At 42.0% G+C, this 19,769-nt stretch overlaps 1 long non-coding RNA gene across 1 annotated transcript; it reads left to right on the top strand.

Annotated features, from left to right (window-relative positions):
- Positions 1-6,430: 6,430 nt before the first annotated feature.
- On the top strand, positions 6,431-19,172 carry LOC114095994 (uncharacterized). Its single transcript, XR_011707949.1, has 3 exons — positions 6,431-6,745; positions 9,181-9,286; positions 17,580-19,172. It is a non-coding gene; the product is annotated as an uncharacterized lncRNA (long non-coding RNA).
- Positions 19,173-19,769: the final 597 nt, after the last annotated feature.

The following is a 19,769-nucleotide window of genomic DNA, read 5'->3' as shown; positions in this document are numbered from 1 at the left end:
ATATACATGTACACAAATGTGTACTGAGCCCAACACAGGCCTGGGCACACATTTGTGTTCAATAAATGTTGTCCCCTTCTCCTCTCCCTGTCTGACCTGCCTTGGGTCCCAGGAGTGAATCTGATTCTGTGAAGTCAGCACCAACTGTCCTGAGTGTCTCTCCTCCAATTTCAGCCTTTCCACAAAGACCTTCTAGCTAGGAGTCTCTTCCCCCTGATGCCACCCTAGTACTAAAAGAAGATGGAGGTGTCTGTCACTCTCTGAACCAAGATTGAAGGAATGTCTAAGGCCTGTCAAACCACATGCAGAGGGTGCACAGAAGGCCCTCACAGTGGTTTGATACGTTCCAAAGAGACAGTGGCTCACATGGAAAACAAAGTCCTTCCCAGTTCCTGCTTCGCTCTCTGGAATGGATGTTCTCAGGGCTACCCGGACCCCATGATAGTGTAACTATAATATGCACTTAAGTAGCCTTTGCCACAGGCCACACTCTGTGATGAGCTGTGTTCACAGAGTAGCTCTTTTAATGTCCACTGGTTTGGATTTAACTATCCCCAAAGGCTCATATGTTGAAGGCTTGGTCCTCAGTGCAGAAATCTTCAGAGTTGGGGATTTAAGGAAGTAATTGCACCAAAAGAGATCTAGCCTTTTCAGTGGATTAATCCATCCATGGATTACTAATTTGGTAACATTAGTGAAGGTTGTGGAAACTTTAGAAAGTGGGATCTAGTTGAAAGTAGGTCACAGGGGTACACCCTGGAAGAATATCTCTCATCCTCCTCCCTGTTTCTCTCTCTCTGCTTACTGGTCATCATGAAGTGAGCAGCTCTGCTATGCCACAGGCTCCCTGCCCTGATGTTCTGCCCTACCACAGGCCCACAGGGACCATGGACTGCGACCTCTGAAACTATGAGCCAAAATAAATCTCTCCTCCACTAAAGCAATTTTCTCATATATTTTTTTCATGGTGACAAATAGCTAATTACACATTCACACGATTTCTTCGAAATAAGTCTACTCTCCATCCTAGGAGGGAAAAACTGAGGCACAAAGAGGTCACTGTGCTTGGTGCAGAGGTGCTGGGGATGAAACCCAGGCCTCTGGCTTCAGGAGTCTGCTTCTTAACATTGCCAGGGACAGTGACAAATAGTCAGCAGCATGCTCCGGTCTTCCTCACCCCTAAACATTTTCTCATGATTTATTTGTTGTTATTTTCTTTTCTTTTAATCACACAGATCTGCTCACTTGGAAACCAGCTTAGAAACAACAGAGATTTTTTGGCATCACTGCTAAAAAGACATCAAAAGGAAGTAAATATATTGTAATAATGTTTCCTACGGGGAACCCAAGATTTTTGAAATATACTGCAATCTTCTACAGTGACCTTTACCCAAAGCTCTGCGGGGTGTGGGGGGGATACAGAATGCAGTGGGAGCAATGGAGCTAGAACACTTATGAATGCCTTCGCCTTTGGTGCTGGGGCTGTGCAGTCACATCTGGAGGTCCCAGGGAAGAGCCACAGTTGCAGATCTGGCACATGTTTTTATTTTGTCCCTTTTGCACCTTCCAACACAGATATCTGGATTGGAAGGACAAGAAGAGGAAACCTTGTTCCACTTGTGGATTCTATGAAGAGGGATTTCTTTCTTCTAAATACGTTTAGGGTCTCTCTCTGCCCACTTCATGTACTGCTCCTGAGAGAGGTGGAGTGACTGCCCCCCACCCCTTGGTGAACTCAGGGAGAATAAACCCTAACGTGGAAATGCTCACTTCTGCTCACCTCTTTCTCATCTGGGTCCTGGCTGCCTTTGAAGAGTTCCCTAGCCCCTCGCGGCAGGGTTTCCTGGCCAGGACTGCTGGAAGAAGACTGCAGGGCTCAGGTTTCCAATGTCCTCTGTCCCAGCTTCTTGGGTTGCAGCCAGATTACTGTAGGTGAAGCTCCAACAGGAGTGGCAGAAACCCCCTCCAGGGCACGCGGTGAGTCTTCCCACTTTCTGGGCCACCCTTGAGGCTGAAAGAGCCTGCCCAGCCAGCAAACTTGAGCAGCAGAAAGGTCAGGGAGCCACGGCCCTAGAGAAAAACCCAAATCTATGAGAAGAAAAGCCAGTGGCTTCTGACCCTTCAGACTGTGATTTCCCCAGGCATTATTATTTTTTTCAGGGCGCCTAGAAATCAAACTTCCCCTTGCCCTTAGCAATGACCTAAATGAAACACACCTGCTTTACCTTCTGCCCAGTCTTCCCCACTCACCGCCATTTCTGCTTCCTGGAATTATTCCCTAAATAACGTCCTTGCACCCAAGTTCTTGTTATAATCTCTGTTTCAGGGTTAAATTAAGACCCAGCCATTCTGCTCTGTCACTGAGCTATGTCCTCTGGCCTCTAGGAGCAGCAGAGCTTCTACTTTGGCCTCCATATTTATCTGGGTTTACTTCAGAAAATGCTCAGAGTTGGAGGAGAAGAATTGAACTCTTTTGGGGGGACACAGGAGGCCACAGCACGCGGAGATGATTTATACATTCATAGCACTTGGTAGTCTGCAAAGCAGCCTTGCATCTATGGTTTCAACTCAGGAAATGTGTGAGGAAACCACACATATGCCTATGCACACAGCCAAGCACCTTGGCAAAGCTGCTCCACACCTGTGCGACCTTGGGCATGTCACAAACTCAAACACTCAATAAGATACAGAGTATTTAAGAAAGGGACATGACTTCAAAATGCTCACTTTGAATTGGAAGAAAAGGCACATTCATACACTGTTGCTGGTGCAACAAATTGGTGCAACCACTAAGGAAAACAGTATGGAGATTCCTCAGAAAATTGGGAATGGAACCACCATCTGACCCAGATATCCTACTCCTTCATTTATACCCACGATCTTAAAATCAGCTTACTACTGTAATGCAGCCATGTCAATATTTATAGCAGCTCAATTCACAATAGCTAAACTATGGAACCAACCTAGGTGTCCTTCAATAGATGAATGGATAAAGAAAATGTAGTGTATATACTCAATGGAATATTACTCAGCTTTAAAGAAGAGTGAAATTATGGAATTTGCCAGTAAATGGATGGAGTTGCAGAATATCATGTTAAGTAAAATAAGCCAATCCCACAAAACCAAAGGCCAAATGTTTAATATGCAGATGTTAAATTCAAAATAAGGTGGGTAGGGGGGACTAGAAGAGTAGCATAACCTTAGATTAGGTAGAGGGAAGTGATGGGAGAGGAGGGGAGAGGGTGTGGGGATAGGAAAGATAGTAGAATGAAATGGACATTATTACTGTATGTGTATATGTGACTGCATGACCAATATGATTCGCAACATGTACACTCAGAAAAATAAGAAATTATATCTCATCTTTGTATGATATATCAAAGTGCATAAATGCATTCTACTGTCATATATAACCAATTAAAACAAATAAAAAAATTAATTAAAAAAAGAAAAGTAATAGAAAAGTGGAAAAATAAAAGACCCAGAATAGCAAAAACAATGCTAAGCAGGAAGTGTGAATCAGGCGGTACAGCGATACCAGACTTCAAACTATACTACAGAGCAATAGTAACAAAAACAGCATGGTACTGGTACCAAAACAGGCGGGTGGACCAATGGTACAGAATAGAGGACACAGAAACCAATCCACAAAACTACAACTATCTTATATTTGATAAAGGGTCTAAAAGCATGCAATGGAGGAAGGATAGCATCTTCAACAAATGGTGCTGGGAAAACTGGAAATCCATATGCAACAAAATGAAACTGAATCCCTTTCTCTCGCCATGCACAAAAGTGAATTCAAAATGGATCAAGGAGCTTGATATCAAATCAGAGACGCGCTGTCTGATAAAAGAAAAAGTTGGCTACGATCTACAGTCGGTGGGGTCGGGCTCCAAATTCCTCAACAGGACACCCATAGCACAAAAGTTAATAACTAGAATCAACAAATGGGACTTACTCAAACTAAAAAGTTTTTTCTCATCAAAAGAAACAATAAGAGAGGTAAATAGGGAGCCTACACCCTGGGAACAAATCTTTACTCCTCACACTTCAGATAGAGCCCTAATATCCAGAGTATACAAAGAACTCAAAAAATTAGACAATAAGAGAACAAACAACCCAATCAACAAATGGGCCAAGGACCTGAACAGACACTTCTCAGAGGAGGACATACAGTCAATCAACAAGTACATGAAAAAATGCTCACCATCTCTAGCTGTCAGAGAAATGCAAATCAAAACCACCCTAAGATACCATCTCACTCCAGTAAGATTGGCAGCCATTATGAAGTCAAACAACAACAAGTGCTGGCGAGGATGTGGGGAAAAGGGTACACTTGTACATTGCTGGTGGGACTGCAGATTGGTGCAGCCAATTTGGAAAGCAGTATGGAGATTTCTTGGAAAGCTGGGAATGGAGCCACCATTTGACCCAGCTATTCCCCTTCTTGGTCTATTCCCTAAAGACCTAAAAAGAGCATGCTACAGGGACACTGCTACATCGATGTTCATAGCAGCACAGTTCACAATAGCAAGACTGTGGAACCAACCTAGATGCCCTTCAATAGACGAATGGATAAAAAAAATGTGGCATTTATACACAATGGAGTATTACTCTGCATTAAAAAATGACAAAATCATAGAATTTACAGGGAAATGGATGGCATTAGAGCAGATTATGCTAAGTGAAGCTAGCCAATCCCTAAAAAACAAATGCCAAATGTCTTCTTTGATATAAGGAGAGTAACTAAGATCAGAGTAGGGACGAAGAGCAGGAGAAGAAGATTAACATTTAACAGGGATGAGAGGTGGGAGGGAAAGGGAGAGAGAAGGGGAATTGCATGGTAATGGAAGGAGACCCTCAGGGTTATACAGTGGAGGGGGTAGAGAGAGAGGAGGGGAGGGGAGGGGAGAGGTGGGGAGGGGGGAGGGTGGAGGATGGGAAAGGCAGCGGAGCACAACAGACACTAGTATGGCAATATGTAAATCAATGGATGTGTAACTGATGTGATTCTGCAATCTGTGTATGGGGTGAAGGTGGGAGTTCATAACCCACTTGAATCAAAGTGTGGAATATGATATGTCAAGAAATTTGTAATGTTTTGAACAACCCACAATAAAAAATTTAAAAAAAAAAAAGAAAAGTGTGAATTATTGGCAGAAAATGTTATGTGGTCCTGTAATTCCCCAATAGGAGGTGTGTAGACAGCAACGGGAGCTGGGTAAGAGTTTACTTCCACTTCTCTGGACTATGAGCCATTTTGGATTGTGGCTCTCCACTTACCAGCTGTGTAACTTAGAGAGATTTTATAACGTCTCTACATCCTGGTATCTGCATCTGCATAATGGGCATGAAGATATGAAAATCTTTTTTTGAATTGGGGACAGATGCAATGAGGTATGTAGAACAATTAACACAGGGTTTGGCACACAGCAAGCCCCTAATTAATGCACGACATTTTATTAGTGACCTATTACTGTGTATACAGTACTATAAAGTGCAGTGGTTTAGGAAAACATAAATATTCATATGGCAAATTGTTTCTCAGTGTCAAGAGTGTAAAAACTTTTGTGCAGAGTGAGAGATAGGGATTTAAATCCATCCTTCTAGAGATGACTATCCAGTTTTCCTAGCATCATTTGTTACTGGCTTTTCTCCAATGTATTTTTTGGCACCTTTGTTGAGTATCAGATGACTGACTCTATCTATGTGGGTTTGTCTCTGGGTCTTCTATTATATTCCTCTTCATGTCTGGTAACAATATCATAATTGTTTTTGTTACTGTAGAATAATTTGAGGTCAGGTATGGAGATGTCTCTAGCATTGCTTTTCTCACTGAGGATTGCTTTGGCTATTCTGTGTCTCTTATTCTTCGAAAAGAAGCTTAGGACATTTGGTTTTCAGTTCTGTGAAGAATGTCATTGGTATTTTCATGGGGACTGCATTGACTCTGTATAAAGCTTTTGGTAGTATTTTGACAATATTAATTTTGCCTCCCAAGAACTCAAAAGATTTTTCCATCTTCTAAGCTCTTCTTCAATTTCTTCAAAATTCTATAATTTTCATTGTAGAGGTCTTTCGCCTCCTTAGTTAGATTAGTTCCCAAGTTGTTAGTTTCTGGGTTTTTTTTTTTTGTTGTTGTTGTTGTTATTGTTGTTGTTTTCAAGGTTATTGTGAATGGGATAGTTTTCCTGATGTCGTTCTTAGCAGATTCATTATTGGAGTAGAGGAAAGCGATTGATTTATGTCTGTTGACCTTGTGTCCTGCTACTTTGCTGAATTTGCTTATCAGCTCTAGAAATCTTCTGGTAGAGTTTCTTGGGTCTTCTAAATATAGGATTATGCCATTTATTATTGTGTAATCAGCACACAAGTCATTTGACTTCTTTTCCTGTTTGTGTCTCTTTAGTTTCCTTCTCTTGCCTGATTGCTCTAGCTACAGTTTCAAGAATTACGGTGGACAGAAATGGTGAGAGTGGACATCTTTGTCATGTTCCTAATTTTGGAGAACTGCTAAGCTTGGTGGCTGTGGCTGAGTCTCTTGTTTAGTCTCAGTGAGATGTCAACTGGGGCCCTAGTCACTCAAAGTATTGCCTGAGTTTGGAGGATTTCATTCTAAGAGGACTTCCTCCTAGGAAGGTATTGGCAGATTGTAGGAGGACTCCGTTCCTTACACAGAGGCCTCTCCATAAGACTGCCGGAGTGGCCTCAGGATATGGAAGCTGGCTCCTGAGAGGTTTAAGTAAGTACTTGCAAATGGGCTTGCATGTCCATCTGTATTTTCATTTCTATTTCTAGTCTGTATTTCAATCCTGGGGTACTTCAAGGTAACTTTAAAAGGCAGAGTTCTAACCATAGCAGCAGAGAGCAGTGAGTTGTCAGGACTTCCCACCATTTTTAAAAATGAACACATTATATTTGGATAGCAAAGAGGTGGCAACAGCAGGTGCAATGGCATGGAGGAAGGAGAGACACATGTTTGAAATACAGATAGGAGGACTGTTGGATGAGAGCACTTGGGTTGGAAAGAACACGGGGAGAGGTGGAAAACAGATGGCAATAGAGAAGGAAGCAGTGAGGTCAATGACAGATTATTGGAAGCATTTGAACAGGGGACTAACCTGATCAAAGAGGTGATGACTATGATTGGTTTGGACACAGCACAGAGAGCAGCAGCTTGACAAATCCTACAGGCAGGAGACAGCTCAATATTTTTATATTCATTTATTATAAGCAAAATGCATGTCATTGCAGGGTAATGGGTACTAACTCACTCAAAAAACCCTTGAGAGAATTCATTGTGCCCTGCCTTCAAACAAGTAGAAATTCAGATATGACAGTGCTCGTGGAAGACAGTTCTGTGAGCCACAGCCCAGGCAGTCTTCCTGGGTTCTGGCAGTGGTAGCCAAGGCTGGCCACAGCTTGAGGGAAGATTTATGGAGGCAGACACTTTTCCAGTTTTTCTTGAACCATGTTGTCAGTATCATTCAAGGAACTTGTATTAGCACCACTATTCAGCCCGCCCCGTGGCAAATGAATATCACTACCTGGTGATCTGTCCCACTTCATAGTTCCCAGAGTAGGATGCAGACGGTGAAGGAAGCAGAGCTTGTACTATTGAAAGGTGACTGGGGCTCAAAGCCCAGTCACTTACCTATGGCTCTCATGAACCTCCATTTATTTATTAGGTTAAAAAACTAAAAGATAAAAGAATAACTGCTGGGTGCTTTCTGTGAGGATTAGAAGAGATTCCACTTGGAAATGACGCAGCTCATTGTGGACGGCTGTTTCCACCCCTTAGCTGGTCTTCATAAATCACGTAACGAAGAATGATGTACATATTGACAGGAGTCAGACACCCATCTGTCTTTGAGGAGGGTGATCCTGGAGCACGAGAGGCATCTGCTGGGCAGGTCTCGACTCAGAAGAAAACACTGTGAGACAAGTGGAGCTTCCAAAACCCATCCTGGGCCAGGTCCTCCAGCTCTCCCACATTGGTCCTTAAGAACATGCTCACTGGGGACCTTGGAATTTGTCCCATAGACTCTGGTTATAACAACCTCAGCATGTTGACTGTGTCCAACTCGCCTTTCAGAGGGCATGTTTGTATCTATACCTGGTGCTTACCTGGGCCTTACCCCGTGTCGGCTGGGCTTCTTGTTCCAGATTGACCACTCAAATCTGTCCTCCAGTAGAAGTCAAAGAAACCGCATTGTCAAGACAGCCTGTACTACCTGGGAGAGAAACCTGCACGCCTCTGGGGAGCTCAGTGGGGAAAGAGCAGTTTAGCTTTTGTTATTGAAGCCCCCCACCACCCCCTGCCCGCCAAGGAACTTGGGCAGTTTTATTACAGTAAAATTTTGTCTGTCCTGACTAATGAAATCAGAAGGTGTGGGGTTTCATAGTCATGTTGAAATGAGCAAATAATCAATTCCAGATTCCAGGGCCAGAGAAAGCCAAGGAGATCCCCAACTACACAGGAGGGTGCAGGAAATAGAAACAGTTTCAAATGTAGCTGTGTGGCCTGAGGCAGGGAGGGCCTGATTGCAGATAAACAGGAGTCAGTCTGGATCAAAGGAAATGGTCTTCAGTGCTTGGTGTAAAGAACAAAGTACAACTGAAACACAGAAGTAGCTGGAAAGTGAATATTTCAAAAGGCCATAGGTGGGAAGGGAAGATCAGCTTATTTAGGGCTGGGCCACAGGCAGGTTGGAGCTCAGCTTCGTGTCAGGGGCTGTGCCTCCTCCTCAGGGTGGTGCACCAGATTTATGGGCCTGTCTGCATGTGGCTTCTTGGAGGCAGTCACATGCATCTCTTATGAACAGGTATGCTGAGATGCAAAATGCACCAGAGTACATCTGCAAGAATCACTCACTGGACAAATTCCATTTGAAGGCTATCTCCAACCTTCAACAGATGATGCGCTTTCCCAGACTGGTGCAAACAATTTCCCTGTCATGTGAGCACTTAAAAACCAGTCCAGCTGTTGCAAAATCCACACCCGGGCTTGCGGGCAGGCAGAGATGACTCTACCATGTCTCTAGTGGGACCTTCCGCCTCCTGCAGGGGCTTTCCACTGTAAGGGCTCATTTGAGGGCCAAGGAAAAAATAATTTGTAATGAGGTATAGGACAATCAGGAGGCTATTGTTCTGTTTTATTTTATTTTGTTTTTCCAGCTTTGCTGAGGTCTAATTGGCATACTGACGCTGCAAATGATTGATGTACACAATTTGGTGAATTTGGAAATACGTAGAGATCTATGTGACCACCGCTAAAATCTAGGTAACAAACATACCCATCATCTCCTAAAGTTCCACTGTGTCCCTTTGAGGGTGTATGTGATAATAACACTTAACATGAAACCTATTCTTTCATTTTTAAATGCTGTATATAAAGCAGAAGTAGTTCCTTGTTGACCAGGTGATAGCTGAAAGGTAACTGGCTGCAAAGCACAGGTCGGGACACCTGTCTCCATCTGTGTCTTTCACCCTATAATCTCCTAGAGAGATGGCCCTTTTCTACCCTTGTCCACTATAGTGTGACAGTGAATTCATATTTATCAGGGACTAACAATTGTCCCAATATTGTTCATAGTATTTCAACATTCAGTTGCCTCAACAGCCTCTGTGGATGAGGCAATGGCCAACTTCTCCAATTTAGAGATGAAGATATTGAAGTGCCAGAATGTACCCTGGGTCTCACAGCTGGTTTAGAGGTTGAACCCAGGCAGTTCACCCCAGGCCAGCACCTGTGCCCTGGGAGCCATCCCCTTCCCCCATGAGAACTACATGCTTCTCAAAATTTGGAGAGCAACAAACTTACCAGGAACCATAAAATGCCAATATCTAGGCCTCATTCTATGTATAGAGATCTCACCTCTGAAATCTAAGCCTTCCCCTGCCTCCTTGAAGGTAATGTTGACACTGTCTGTCACCCTCCCTGTCCCAGGCCTCGTGCCTTCATATCACTCGTTGGAACCTGTTACCTGCTCCTTCTGGGTTTTTCATTTGTGCATAAATGAACAGTTTTATAATTGAATGCATGAATATATGAATTGCTGCAATTTTATAGGCTTCAACTACTTAATTTTACTTTAAATTTTAATCACACTTTTAAATATGCTTTGGTTAAAGGGGATTGTCAAAATTGTGAGAAGCCAGGGCATCCAGATTTCAACCTCTGGCATCCCTGCTCCATCTCACCGTCCCTCATTGATTTATTTAGAAAGCTGTTCTACTCAACTTTCAAACTGCATTTTATAAAGTGAGCTGGCATGCAACATCTTAGGCCCATGTTGCCTCTAATCATTTCCACCTTCTCATATCTATCAGGTTTAAGTTACGTCGCCTGCAGGATCTAGAATGCAGAACACAGCTCCGAAAGACATGTGTGAATAAAATGCCAATTTCACATGGGCAATGGCCTGTGACCATGAGTGCACCCCTCTATCCCTTAGCCTGCTGTCCTCGGTTTTGTTACATGAACTTTATCTGAGACTCTGTAATTCAAATTCCCTAGTAGGAAAAATAGATCCGAATGATCTTCGTTAAAAGTCCAGTACAGTATGGGAGTCTAAGTGAAGTCTTTAAGCGTGTTTGCTACACGTTCTTCTCCAGACAGAAAAGTGAAATCAGAGAATTTTGTGCTAATCTTCAGGTAAAAATATTTTTCCATGAGATTCAAATGTACTTAGTTTCATTCTCTTTCTTTGGGAAAATGCACACATCTCACTTAAGTGCCACTAAACAAGCTGTGAATTTTAGGCCAGTATATCTTTTGCTTTTCCCTGGATTTCTAGCCCCGAACCATTATGATTCTAATATCTTGCTTAGAGCCTACTAAATAGCCAGAAGCTCATAAATACCACTTATCCTTATGAACCCCCTCTCATAAAGGGGTTATGAGAAAACTGAGAGGTTCATAATCTTTTCTGTATCTATGAAATCACTGTATCATAGAGGGAAACAATAGGAGCAACCACAGCCAGAAAACCCTTTGGGCACAAACTGCTTAGGGAATGTGAGTCAGGCTCATCTGATAAAGTCAGGCCCACCCATGGTAATCTCCCTTTTGATCCACTTAAAACCAACCAGTGAGATGAGCCCATCAGAAAAATAACTCTACATGGGCTCCTAGATTCCTGCATGTTTGAATAGTTGTGTTGACACCTTAGAAAGTCATCAGAGTAATGGATTGGCCCACAGAGTACCAACACAGGTATACATCTGATCACACCATTCCTCCTCTTACAGAGTGGTCCCAGCCTTTGATTCCTGAGTGGGGGAAAAAAAATCTAAGGACAAAATACTGTCTTTGCTAACAATGATTACCATGGAGATGATTTTTCAAGGTCGAGGGATGGGCACCAGCTGAGTCCAAAAAATTTGCACAATGTTTTTGAATAAATTGAGAAAACCCATCTCGGCTGAACACAACATCTTCCTCCACAGAACTTCCAGAGTTAGTGTGATGAGGTGTCTCAGAGGAAGGTCTGCCTTGTCACCAGTAGTGAGAGAACTGGAGAAGGAACAACTGGAATGGAGGTGTTGGCTCCTACAGTGTATAATACCTATTTCTATAAAGACAAATAATCATTCCTAGTCTCATATTTAGTGTGAGATAAGCTCCTCAGTTACTAATTTTTTGGGGGGCGGGTATGGTCAACCAGTATTCCTCATACATATAAAATTGTTCTGAATTCAAACAAGGCGAGGTGTCTATTTTCCTAGAGCAGACCCAAAACAATGTATAAAAATGTCCAGGGTCTAAGTAAAGGACTTGAGCTAAATCAGAAGTGAGGATGAAGGCAATAAAATAAAATAAAAATAAGACATAAGAACTTCCAGTAACAATAATGATGTTAAAATGCTAAGAAACTGGTGCCAGGTTAAAGTGAAAACTGCGCAAATTGTTCCAGTAGTGAAATCTCTTTGTTTTAAAGAAAGTCGCTTCATTTCTATGGCAAGACCGGTTACCAGCTCAATAGCACTGCCCATATTCTTGTGATCCTTCTGATACCAGCCTTTGGGACTGGATTATGTCCATCAAAACTGCTTGTGAGGGATGTATCAGGTGCCACTACAAATAAAAAATAACACAAGATGATTTATTCATGCAGTACACTGCCCAAGGCCAGCGTGGGTCAGACAGTAGGATGTGGTAGAATATGTAGCCATCTAGGGTTCAGCATTCGGAGATGAAAAGCCTGAGTTTGAATCTTTGTTCTAATACTAGTTCCATAGTGACATGAAAGTCTTATCATCTCTGCATACTTTAGTTTTGTCTGTTAAAAAATCCTAATAGCACCAGCCCACAGTCTTTATAGTAAGTGTCAATCACTTAAAATATATTGTTACGGTTTGAGTGTTTTGTATTCTCCAAATTCATGTGCTGGAAGCTTGACTCCCAAAGCAGCAGTGTTGGGCCAGGGGGCCTCTCGGGAGAAGCTCAGGGCATGAGGGATTGGCCCTCGTGAACAGCTGAATGCCATTATTAGAAGAGCTTACACTAAGGCCTCTGCTTTCTTCTGCTCTTCTGCATGTGATAACATGGTGTTACTACCCTGCAGAGGACACAGCATTTAAGGCGCCACCTTTGAAAGGAAGACCAGAGGCCAGATCTTCCAGCAACATGGTCCTGGACAATCAGCCTCCAGAACCGTGAAAAAGAAATTTCTATTTTCCACAAGTTACTGGGTTTCAGGGATTCTGCTATGGAAACACCAGAAGAACTTAGATATAAGCACTGATCCCAGGAGTCATGGGTTATGTGATCGATGTCTCCATTAGCTACTATTATTTGCCCAATGGAGATAGAAAAGGAAAGGAGGAAATCAGCCCAGACATCATTGAGCAGAAGCTGTGGCGTCTCTTGTGCCAGGGCCCTGACTTGGGGAGTGGGCAGGTGTAAAGGGGCACAGACAGAAGCCATATCTACTGTAGGACTCAGTTCCCTGGAGCAAAGTGGGGTACCAGCCGGGCAAAGCAGACGCTGCTGTGGTTGGGAAGCTGCCCATGGGTGTCGCATTAATCTAATCGGGATGAGATTGGGATCTTTGCAAAATGTATGAGATCTCTCATAAAATCCGCCTTCCTTTAGTGAGAAAGCATCGCACCGTGTCCACCCTGCTCACTGCAAGGAAGGGCCACTGCGCAGCTGTTCCCAGGGAGCGGGGTGGTCAGGGGTTCATGACATGCTGCGGTGAAGAGTGCAGCACCTTTCCTGCGCCCAGGGCAGACCTGTGCAAGCAGAGGAAGTGGATGAAGACGGAAGATCCCTCTCCAGTGGGTGCTGGCCTCAGCCCTCCCGAGCAGTCCAGGGGTGAGAAGCAGGTTCCTTAAAACCTGAGAAGTTGCTTGAAGCGCGCTGCCTGTGGGGACACCATGCCTTCTGAGGCAGACGGAAAAGGCAGCATCAAAACCAGACATCAAGAGAAAGGCAGCCTCTTCCCAAGCCTCGCGCTTGCATTTCTGTGGCTCCCAGAGACCCTTGCGTTTGCTTCTCTGAGAATCACTTTTTGTTTCCGAACTAAAGCCAGCTTGTTTTTCAAAGCAGAAACAACAAATTCTTCTGTTTCTGTGAAACTGTAGCAGACAGGTCCTGGCCTGATCAGGACCTCGATGGGGTAGCAAAGAAAACAGATCCTAAGTGGAGTTGGTTATGCTGGTTAGAGAAAAGGCACAGGAAACCTGGGGAAGAGATACACAGAAACTTTATGATGTCAAGAAAGACTAAAACTCTAGGATTAAACAGGGTGCTTCTAAATGTTAAGCATTCTGATGCCTAAACTCCTCTGCTGTGTGCCTGTCATAATTTTCAAGGCCTGGATTGCAAATACTTTCCTGGGCAAAGAGCTTATGGCTACCCAAGACAGCTCCAACAATCGGAAGCTGTTGTTGCATTAGGCAAACATCAGAATATCTGGTGTAGCCAATCTTCAGTTCGTTTTTTGCATACATTTAGTTCCACGTGGAACAAATCAGGAATTTGTAATTTGGCTAAATGTAAATGAACAAGTTTATTCCACCTTCCGGAATCTCAGCTTTTTCTTCTGTAAGAGGCAGTGACAATGTATCTGCTTCATAGACCTGCTGGGAAAACTGACTACCCATATGTAGAAGAATGAAACTAGATCCTTCTCACCCTGCACCAAAGTCCACTCAAGGTGGCTCAAAGACCTAGGAATCAGACCAGAAACTGCAACTGCTAGAAGAAAACATAGAATCCACACTAACCACATATCCATATGGGCACCGAATTCCTTAACAAAACTCCTAAAGTGCTAGAAATAAAACCAAGAATCAATAAGTGAAATGGCAGCAAATTAAAAATCTTTTCACAGCGAAGAAAACGATTAAAAGGATGAAGAGAGTATACAGAATGGGAGACCATTTTTGCCAGTTACTCTTTCAACAAAGGATTAGAATATGTAAAGAACTCAAAACAATTAACACACACACTCTCACAATTACACAATCAATAAAGGGCAAATGAACTAAACATATATTTATCATAAAAAAAGAAATATATGTGCTGAGCTTGAGGCTCAGTGGTAGAGCGCTCTCCTGGCACACGTGAGGCACTGGGTTCGATTCTTAGCACCATATAAAAATGAAATAAAGATATTGTGTCCACCTACAACTAAAAAATAAATATTTTTTTAAAAAAGAAGAAATATAAATAGCAAAAAAATGTATGAAAAAAGGTCCAATATCCTTAGCAATCAAGGAAGTGCAAATCAAAACTACACTGATATTTTGTCTCACTCCAATTAGAAAGGCAATCATCTAGAATATAAAAACAAACAATGCTGGTGAGGACGTGGGGAAATGGTACACTCACACATTGTTGGTGGAACTGTGAATTAGTACTACCGTGTTTTGGAAAGCAGTATGGAGATTCCTCAAAAGACTAATGATGGAGCCACCATATGATCAGCTATCCTCTCCTTGGTATTTATTCAAAGGAGCTAAAATCACATGCATAACAATGATTATAGCAGCATGATTAGCCAATTTATGGAAACAGCATAGGTGCCTGTCAACAGATGAATAGATAAAGAAAATGTATATGCACACAGTGGGGTTTTACTCAGCCATAAAGAATAAAATTAAGCCATTTGCTGGTAAATGGATAAAACTGAAGAACATCATGCTAAGTGAAATAAGAATGTCTCAGAAAGTCAAGGGTTGAATAGTTTCTCTCATATGCAGAAGCTAGAGAAAAATAGGGGGAAAGGAGGGGATCTCTTGAAAATAAAAGGAGAATAACAAAGGAAAGGGATTAAGGAGGAAGCAGAGATGGTAAAAGGAAAGACTTGTGAAATGAAATGGACCAAACTGTGGTGTATTTATGCATGAAGATATCACAATGAATTCTACTCTCATGTATAATTATAATGTATGAATTTTAAAAAATAAATAAATAAAAAGAAAAAAAAAGACCAATAGAGAAGAAGAGGAATGGGGGGAGGGAAGAATTGGAGATTAAAATGGAGCAAATCCCTTGAATGCACTAATGAATGTGTCCAAATGAGCCCCACTATTATGTAAACTATAATGCACCAATAAAAGCATTTAGAAAAGAAACAAAATGATTAAAGGAGATATTCCATAGAAAGAATTTCACATCTGATTTGACACATTGTCCGGGTCTTGCTGAACCTTAGGATTTTCTTCAAGTACTATGCTCTAGATGACACTCATTCAAATAATTTTATCACACAGATCACATAGACTACCTTCAGGGATATAGGATTTTGTGTATTTATTTGTTTGTTTGTTTTACAGCATCTGAGGATGGAACTCTGGGGCTTGTACACATGAGGCAAGTCATCTACACTGAGCCACATGCCCAGCCTGTGGATGCAATTTTAGGTGCCAATAAATTCAATTAGACTGATGCAACCTCGGTAAAGCTTCAGAAATAATTTTCTGCTGGCCAGAGTATAGGCTGGCCACTGTGATTACAACAGAGATAAACAAGACTCTCTAGGTGTCCTGGAGAGGGTGGGAAAACTTGGGATGTAGTGAAGATTCTGCTCTAGGACGTAGTCTGTGATCCGGGATAAGAGGGCAGGATTCTCCAGTCACACTAAGTTGATTGTGTGCTTTAAAAGTCCTCTACACCCCTCCAGTTCTCAAGGGATAGGACCTGCCTTGTTGCCAAGGAGGGTACAGAATAGACCCTGTGGGTATCAGGGTGGAGGATTGGGTAAAGGCAGACGGTGAAGAAAAAAGTAGCTGGAGACTAGAATTTAAGAGAGGTTGAAATAATTTCTTGAAATCAATTTAAACCTGTTCCTGAGCTCCCTTGGGCTTGGAAGCACGGGTAAATTTCCATCTGTCAGGGTGGAGGAACCTTGATGCTCCCAGGTCAATGAGAGGACAGAGATTTTTGTTTTTATTCAAAAGCTGACTCTAGGAAACAGGTTCACTTCAGACAATTCTGCTTTCAATCTTGCAACCCCACTGCCTCTAAAGAGAGCGTGTCCCAAGGGCTTAAATCAAGGTGAGGAAAAACACAGCAGAATGAAGAAGAAAATAGAGTTGATATCCCTGTCAGGTGTTCTACAGCAGGGACACTGGCTCAGCCGGAGAACTGCTGGGCGGCTAGAGAACGTGGGTCGTGGAGCTTCAAGAGTGTCCGCAAATAAATGTTTGGGGCTCATGGGCCCTGCACACCCAGAGTCTCTCTCTTCTTTTCTTCCTCTGATTGAGTCCTTCCTCACTGACTTGGGTTGGGGTGTGCTGGAATTTTTGCACCTTACCTTTTTTATCATTACTTTTTTTCACTTGAGCTCTTCTGATCAGAAGCACATACCTATAGTAAATGCCACCACTGATTTCAAATCACAGGTTTTTTCCCTCACTTTTGTGACACAGTGTGCTCTATTGTCATGAGCCCAGGAGCTCAAAGGTGTCTCACAGTCAGTCACTCCAGCCAAACTAACCCTGTGCAGATGAATGCAGGCCCTGGTGTCAGAAAGCACACAGGGCACAGAGGAACAGAATATCAGAATCTTGGGATTAATCATAGGTGTTGAACACTAGGAAAAAAAAATCTGAAAGAGTAGATTTTTTTTATATACTTTTCTGTATTTCTCCAAACAAAATATTCTTCTCCAAAAACCAAAGAAATGGTACATTCCTGGCACAACTCTAATCAAGATAATCACTGTGTTATCTCTGCAGAGAGATATGAAATTATATGGTAGTGTTGGGCTATCTTTGAGAATCCAGTTGTATCCATCAAAAGGAAAAGAGAATCCAGAGTTCTCAGGATATACTGGATTAGGAAACATAGACATAGTTTACTGGGTTCTGAGAGAAACTTTAATCACTAAATAGAATACTGTTATTATGGACATATTTAAATTATCAAATAGATGATGGAAGTTCCAAATGAGAGATCATATGAGATCATCCTGGAATTGAAAGGTTTGGGGAAGGAATGTGAGTGTTAATTTTACATAATTTTCCAAGCCGTCAGAAGCCAGTTTATCTGCAAGACTAAGGGGAATAGTGAGACCCTGAGTTTGTTGCTCCCCTTCATTTGACCTTTTCTTCTTTATCAGCCAACCAAAGGATCTGGACCACAAGGGACTTGAAGATCCTTCCAGATCCAACACCTGCTGGGTGAAGGAGATATCAAGGATTCTACCTGGAAGAATGGGATCCTCTCCAGGGAAACGCCTGTGACCTGCATCTCTACTCAACCCGACTAGGGGGCAAGTCCCACTCAGGAGATTCCACAAGATTTTCATAAAAGAAATATTTGAAATCATCATTTCTAAGTCGTTCTGACACTGCAAAATTAGAGGCGATTTTGAAAAGTGACTCCAAAGTTTAAGTTTAAATATTTGATTAGATCAACCATGACCCAGAGCAAAGGGTCATGCACTGTTAGGACACCCAAGGTCCTGCTTCAAGACATGCAGGGTTCTCTGAAGCTGTGTGCAGATTTCCCATCCACCTGTTTGACTACATGCACAGGTGCAGGAAATGTTATATATATTATAAATATATATGATCCTTCCCACTCATGGGAAGAAAGTCCATGGATTTTTGAAAGCGACCGAAAGTCTTTAAAATGCTTAGGAAGAACTACTGTATATATGGAAGGTAAAAACCATTGAACTCATGAGACCTATATTCCAGGTCAGTTTTTCCCCCGGAATACATCCATAATCTCAAATATAAAAACTTGATGTCCTCTGAAAGAGGGGAACTCTATCACTTTGAAGATTCAAATCATACTTATATTTCTTTTATCATTTTGAGATTAAATGGCATAAAGAAATGGACTTGTCCTTCCTTTTTCCTTTATAGATGAGGAAACTGTTAGTCTCTGAGCAAATAAGTGATTCACCCCTACCTTACCATCTGGGAGCTACTCATTAGAAAGTTGTGATAGTTCATGGTCTATAGCATGCCACACTGGCAAAACACATAAGCACATCCTCTGATCTCTGGCTAATGAAATAAACCATGAAATAATAAAAAACTTACATATTTTAAAAAAGGCAGAAATGATCATTTGTGATGGATCGGATTTTATACCTAGGGAAACCAACTGAAGGAAAAAGCATTGCAGCGGCTGCCTCCCGCATGAGTGAGGAAGCTGACCTGAGCTCAGGAATTACGTCAGACCCCAGGTTTAGTGAATAGAAGCAGCTGTACTTGAAACCTAGGCTTTCCAACTGTGAGGACCCTGGCTGTTCAGTCCACAAAGGGTCTTTCATTAGACATCAATAAGAGATTTTTAGCAACGTATTATGGAATTTTAAATTGTCAGTTTTATAATGTGAATTGGGTTCACATTTTGTTTACCTTCTAAAATAATTTGTGTTACTTCCCCCTTTTAAGTTTTAAATAACTAATAACCCATGTACTAGAAATAAGCTCCCATGACCATTTTCAAGTTCTCTCTTTGTTATGGTCCTTTTCCTGTGTCCATTTTCTTCGGTCATATTCAGTTCTATGTGTATTGCAAAGAGCCCACATAGTGCAACCAGGGAATGTCCTGGAAATATGTGCATTTTTTTTTTTTTGCTTTGTGTTCCTGGGTTTGTCATGGTATTGGGGGTACAGTGTCAACAACTACAGAGGCTCTGTCTTCAGTGACAATGGTGAGGAAGTGGGGCAAATAAACTGGCAACTAAACTTCACTGTGATAATTCAGCAGTTTATTTCTAGTACACTTTACTATGTATCATCTTCTTATAATATCCAACCATGTTTCTGAGGTATTGCTCTTCTAATTCCCAATATGCACTTAACATTTTCCTTTTATTGATTAAATTTGCTATCTGTCTAAAATTCAGTTCTTCAAGTTATTTTTTGAAATTCTATGAATTATCAACTCCTTAGTATATTTTACCTATTTTGTTTTCTTTCTACCATTTGACTTAGGGTTTTATTTGTTGCTGTGGTATTGGGTTGCTTTTTGACGTGCTTTCCTTTAACTATTTCCAATCAATGTGTTTTATTTTTGTAAATCATTGGCTGGTGCTAAAGAATAATTCATTTTTGGGCCCTTAGGCATTTGATTTGGAAAAGACAAAAAGCAAGAGAGGGGGTACTTGCTAGTTCATAATCATCTGATTCTCTGCTCATATCTTTGTAGGTAAAAATCTAAAGTGTGTTTAATCAGAGGTATTTGAAACCTGGAGTACTCTCTGGCTGCATCAGCCACGGGGATTGGGTTCCAATTCTGACCCCACTCTGTGAGGGGAATGGCTTCGCACAAGTTGTCTGACCACCTC

The sequence above is a fragment of the Marmota flaviventris genome, chromosome 7 (genome assembly GCF_047511675.1).
Source record: "Marmota flaviventris isolate mMarFla1 chromosome 7, mMarFla1.hap1, whole genome shotgun sequence".
Taxonomy (NCBI): domain Eukaryota; kingdom Metazoa; phylum Chordata; class Mammalia; order Rodentia; family Sciuridae; genus Marmota; species Marmota flaviventris.
The sequence above is the reverse complement of the archived record's forward strand: the minus strand, read 5'-3'. Positions and strand labels throughout refer to the sequence as shown.